This window comes from Biomphalaria glabrata, chromosome 12 (genome assembly GCF_947242115.1).
Source record: "Biomphalaria glabrata chromosome 12, xgBioGlab47.1, whole genome shotgun sequence".
Lineage (NCBI taxonomy): Eukaryota > Metazoa > Mollusca > Gastropoda > Planorbidae > Biomphalaria > Biomphalaria glabrata.
The window spans coordinates 6,918,889-6,924,888 of NC_074722.1; the positions used below are offsets into that span (position 1 = coordinate 6,918,889).

The window sequence follows — 6,000 nt, forward strand, 5'->3', positions numbered from 1 at the left end:
ATAAGTAATTTACACATTACATTTAAAAATCTTAAAACACTTGAACCTGTGGCCGAACATAGATCGATTAATGAAGCGTAAGGAAGAACAACGAGGCGTTATATGAAAAATTGCTGGAAAATTTCCCCCAAATATACAGTAGAATTACTCATCTGCTCCTCCCCAGTTGGGAACAAACTATTGAAGTGCCTTGTTGAGCCTTATGATGACGTTCGACATGGACCATACACAAACACCGGCAGACAAAGCCACGTTAAGTGATGAAGGAACTCTAACGCATATTAAAACGTATGCAGACTTAACTCCTTAAGTTCCTGAATAGACATGCGCACCTTCAACTTTCGAGGCCTTTATTGCTAAATTATAATTTTCCAATTAAGAACAGGACACACACCTCTATTAAATTACCATCTGAACAAAATAAACTCCACACAACTTCCCCTTTGCAGACACTGCGCCCACCATTATGAAACCGTAAACCATATCCTCTTTGAATGCCCCTTCCTAATCCACCTTAGGCAGACCCTACTTCCACCACAGCCCAACATAACCAACACCTTGTACGGCAGTGCTGAACAAATGAAGAAAACAGCACACTCTTTCTCCTTGGCACAGTCTGCAAAAGAGCTAAGCAGCAAATAAAGCTGGCTAGAAGAAGAATTATTGCTAAATTAAGTACTTTCTGTCATACTAGCTACTTAGGCCTACATTTTAAACATAATGTTTAGGCCTACTTTTAAAACAAAAAGAAAAAAAATATATTTAGTATGCATACAAGTCGATAATAATATATAGTATAATACACATGAAGTGTCATCCTGAAGACATGAATAATACACTAAACTAAAGGGTAAAGTTTCTTTGTTGAGCCTTTGAGTGAGATATTGGTCATTTACAAAACAATTCATTCAATTAGATAATCATTCAATAACATCTGTTTGGCCAGGTTCACATTTAACTAATAATGTCTTTTCTCCATGCCAACATGGCTTTAGGAAATATAGATCATGTGAAACACAACCAATTGGACTAATTGATGATTTTTCAAACGGTTTGCAAAGGTGAGCAAATAGATGCTATCTTACTAGATTTTTTCCAAAGATTTTGACAAAGTTCACCACCATAGTTTGCTTAAAAAATTAAAATATTTTGGCATTGATGGTCCATTGCATCAATGGATTAAAGATTTTCTGATAGGGAGAGAACAAACTGTAATAATAAATGGCAGTAACAGTAAACTCAGATGTACCTCAAGGAACAGTCTTAGATCCACTACTATTTTTAATTTACATAAACGATTTATCAAATTCATTGCATTAGTTCAGGAACAAAAGTCATATTATTTGCAGACGATTGCATAATATAAAGAACAATAAAAACAACACAAGATACAGAAATTTTACAAAGAGAATTAGATGAATTACAGAAATGGGAATCAAATTGGAGCATATCTTTCCACCTAGAAAAAATGTTAGTTATTAATAGTAACACAAAAAAAAAATAAAACAAATTAATTCCACTTTCTTATTCATGACAAACCAGTAACACAGACTAAAAACGCAAAATACCTAGGTGTTATAATAAATAAAAAACTGTCATGGAATCCACATATTGATGAAACTATCAAAACATACACGAAAAGCAGCACCAGGGACCAGCCCCGTATTTTCGTCGCATTTAATTCACTACTTTCTCTCATTTAAACACTTGGTCCCTGGTGCTGCTTTTCGTTTATGTTCAATATGTATGTATCATACAACAGTATCGGCAGCACTCTCGACACGAGCACGTGTCTTCTTGTTGTATCGACGGAGATAGGGTTGTAGGTGTTGATAGGGTTTTAGTTGTTGATAGGGTTTTAGTTGTTGATAGGGTTGTAGTTCAAAGTTTCTGATATTCTTTCTGAAAATCTGCCTTTTTTCTGCCTGAACGACCACTTCGGAGGCCGATTTTGAGTTTTTGTTTCTACACAGTCTTTGTAACCTTGTTTTTTTCTTTAATTTGATGCGCCAATGTACCAATAACTAATTTCATGTCTTACACAATGCTGAGGTACATTGCAGTGATTGACCACAGTGATATTTTAGTTTTCATCTGTAATTGTTAAAGTCACGAGTTTAAAGTTATACTTCTCGTAAATTAGATCAGAACAGACACATGTAGACCTGCGAACACGACTACACATTTTCTAAGTCATTCTTTTCAATTTCTCATTCTGGGTCTAATTCACGTGAAGCTATTGTGTCATTGTTTTCGACTGTCGTCTGCTCTAAAATTAAAACAAATAATTTGATTGGTCCAATTCTTTTATGGCTTCTTAATTTACACCTCTTTTTAGAGCTGTTTCCCAGCTCGTGGTCATGAGTGGCTAAAAGATATTTTTAAAACTCTTAAGAGACAAAGCCATCAAGTCAAGAGTTGCGCAATGCTGCTGTTCGGCCACTTATTATATTCACGTTTCGGTAATTAGAGTCGAGAACAAATGGTATAAATACAGAAAGAATGATTAATCTCAGCATTTGTTTTGAGATTGCACACCCCAGAATTGAATGCGTTGAAGGAACATATTGAAAAGTGTGATTTTACAAAGGTATCTATTATTAATCAAGATGTTATATAATGTTAATATGATTTTCGAAATAGTTCACCAATGGCATAACAATAAGGTTTGTCTTTGAGCCCGAAGATTAATGAGGAATGCAGTTGCGACCTACATATTTTGCCACACCCAGCGCAGACAGAACCATTTTCCGCTGGTGGACGATTTAGATTTCCTTTTCGCTGTCGACGTCTGTCCACGGCAGTGGTTTTATTTCGGACTTAAGTGTGTATTCCGCGGCTGTTGTAAGTGATCTCCAGTTGTTTCGTTCGGAAGCCGCCTTCGGCAAAGGTGTTCTCTTCTATGTGGCATAAAAATACAATAAGAAATGTATATGGCTTGACGTGGCCTTCATTTCTTGATGCGTCCACATAAAAAAGGTCAGGGTTCCCTGGACATCTGATATGTTTCTATGACCTATTGTAAACCAGATTGTGGCCAGGGCAAAAACTCTTTCTCCAACTAAATACTTGTAGCTATCTAGATTTTCAGAAGCAGAAAAACGTTGACCCCCCTCCCCCCCCCCCCCCCCAAAAAAAAAAAAGTTTTAACTCGACCTCTAGACATTTTTACGTACACTTTACGGTTATAAGAGTTCGTCCATCGTGGTTCGATGATGACCACTTTGTCATCCAGGGGGCTGAGGGCTTTGCACTGGGGTTTTATGCCTCCTCATGTGGCTGGTGAGACCTATGTGAGCCCGGAATGTTCGGCCGCACACTGGGCAGGTTATTCCAGCTGGAGCTAGTGTCGTTTGTCTTGCTTTTCTTCTCTGGCGTTTTTCTTCTGCCAGCGTTGTTCTTTTTTCCTCAGCAACCTGTGCGCCAGTTTTCACAGCGCGACGCCATGATGCTCTGTCATGTGCTTCTGTCTCCCAGGTGCCAGGGTCAATGCTGAACGCCTTCAGAGAAGCTTTGAGGGTGTCCCTGAAGCGCTTTCTTTGACCACCTTGCGAGCGCTTTCCTTCGCTTAGTTGGCCATACAAGAGTCGTTTAGGGATGCGGTGGTCTTCCATCCTGCAGACGTGACCTGCCCATCACAGCTGGGACTGCATCAGGATTGTGTGGATGCTTTGCAGACACGCTCTTCGAAGGACTTCTGTATCTGGTATTTTGTCTTGCCATTTGACATTTATTATTTTTCTCAGACATGTCATGTGGAAGTGGTTCAGTTTCTTTGCATGTTTACTGTACCCTGTCCATGTTTCTGAGGCATAGAGCAATGTAGGGAGGATGACGGCTCTATAGACCCCTAGCTTGGTGTTTGTGGTGATACCACGTCTGTTCCAGACATTTTTTATAATTGAGTGCATGGCCGTTGTTTCCTTGTAGATGATTACTTCCTACGCGTTTCACGTGTCAATCTAGTAATATACATGTTAATCAGGCTGATTCATGCAACCCATTCCATTCTCTATTGACACTAGGGAAGAAGGAGTACGACTTTGTTCTAGCGTATGGAATAAGAACTGTGCCTCTATCCTTACGTCTGTCTTGAGTGTTTCATTAGGTTTTGTTTTTCTATTTATAACTTATTGTTTAGCGTTGTGTGTAACATTAAGGCGGATGTTTTGGTTTTGGAGGCAGAAGAGTTCCTGACGAAACCACGGGGTAGTCTGGCGTAATTCAAGGGACACTGGCGTGAGAGTTGAAGAAAGGGGAGACTAGCAAGAGACGTGAGGCAGACAAGACGTGTAATTGTAGTGAGTTATATACCTTGTTTAAATTCTCATTTCACAAGTGTCATTCACTACTTTCAAGTTTGAATCTGTGTACAATTTATAAATACACGTTCTTTTCAGTTTTATGTTAAAAAGAAGCTTTATTATGTTTATTTCAAATTATAAATTAAGAATTAAATACGCCTATATTGGTTTAGTTGAACTAGATGTTTGGAGCTACAAACCAACGACTGTGTATCAACAAGGGTTTAAATATTTTGCAATTCTTTCATTTTATATTTTATAATTCAGTTTCTTTGCTCTCTCTAAAAATGGCATTGCACTAAAAGAGTCCGTTGCGCTCCGGTATCAATCACTAAGTCACAAACAGAGCCGGCCTTAGCAGTGCGCAGGGCCATGGGCGAGTGTCATATCGGGGCAACGAATATTCGTAAGAAGGGCTGACAGTGAACAGGCCGCCCCTGTCGCACCGTTTCAGCATAAGCTGTTCTACAAACAGCGTAGAGAGAAGGGGGTGGGGGGGGGTATTTTTCGGCCAGCCGTGGATACCCACCCCAGCGTTGACGTTATCTGGAACAATATTATATTATCTTGTGTATCCACTTTGGTTAGGCGTATACCATTGCTCTGATTTACACCGGTCTCCGAGTATAACAGCAAAACCTCTTCTGTTGGTCTTTAAACGTTTAGAAACGCATCATATGAGTAGTTGCGGAAGTTATCTCCGAATGGCGCAGGGACTCGTAGAAATTGTGTACTGAAACCAAGAGGGCAAACCAATGTGTACACTTGAACCTGATGCGCGCCATGGTGTGTAGTAGGTGGAATGGTAAGTAATGAGCATGTCCGTGTCGCCAGTGTAAGTCTGAATTCATGTGACAGTCACGCGTGGGAACTGTGTTCTCTGGGATCTTAAAGTTACCACAAGGAAGAGAATAAGAGAGAGAGAGAGAAAGAAAGAGAGCGAGAGAGAAAGAGAGGATATTATTAGTTACGGATTTCATTGAGGGAAGGCCGTGGGTAAGATTTTTCGCGGTGGCCTTGACCCTCTTACGAGAGCTTAAATAAAATGCACTTATTTGTATTTATTTCAAGGATTTCGAAGTATGTAATATGTTTGAAGAGTGGAATACAGTCATTATATATTTAAACTCATTTTCTGCATATTTTTTTTTAAAATGTATATAATGAATTATCTTTAAATCTGGCCTTGTTTTTATTAATCAATAATAATAAGGCTTGTCTTCGAGTCCGAAGATTAATGAGGAATGCAGTATTACCGTGGCTACGCAGCGCCAGCTGCGACCTACATACTTGCCACATTCAGCGCAGACATAACCATTATCCGCAAGTGGTCGACTTATATTCTCTTTTTGTCTCAAATGTGTATACCGCGCTCTGACACCACGCTGTCTCGTTCTGAAGTCGTCTGCACGTTGAGCCTGCTTTTATTTGCAATTACTTAATGCATACGTTAATCCCATTTTTGAAAAGAGGCCAGCCTTAATCAAATTGTTCTCACTAATTTATAAAAACATTTTAAAAAATCGCAACAAGTGAAAGGAAGATAACGGCAGAATGAAAACGATTCGCGTATTCGATATGTCCATTGTTATCGGCTGCTTCTATCTTTTGCCCTCTCTGTTATCTCCCTTGTACTCCCGCGTCTCCAATAAAGAACGTCATTTGGAAAGCTAATTACGCCTTTGTTGTCGTGTAC

General features: G+C 39.2%; 1 protein-coding gene across 2 annotated transcripts in view; it reads left to right on the plus strand.

Annotated features, from left to right (window-relative positions):
• Positions 1-2,571: 2,571 nt before the first annotated feature.
• Positions 2,572-6,000, plus strand: part of LOC106070839 (mitochondrial sodium/calcium exchanger protein-like) — a 39,174-nt gene continuing 35,745 nt past the window's right edge. Inside the window, exon 1 of one of the 2 annotated variants that reach the window (XM_056005575.1) lies at positions 2,572-2,590. The gene's annotated coding sequence lies outside the window, so the exon portion shown is untranslated. Of the gene's footprint in view, positions 2,591-5,893 lie in introns of those variants that run through there. The other variant, XM_056005574.1, reaches the window with a different exon arrangement.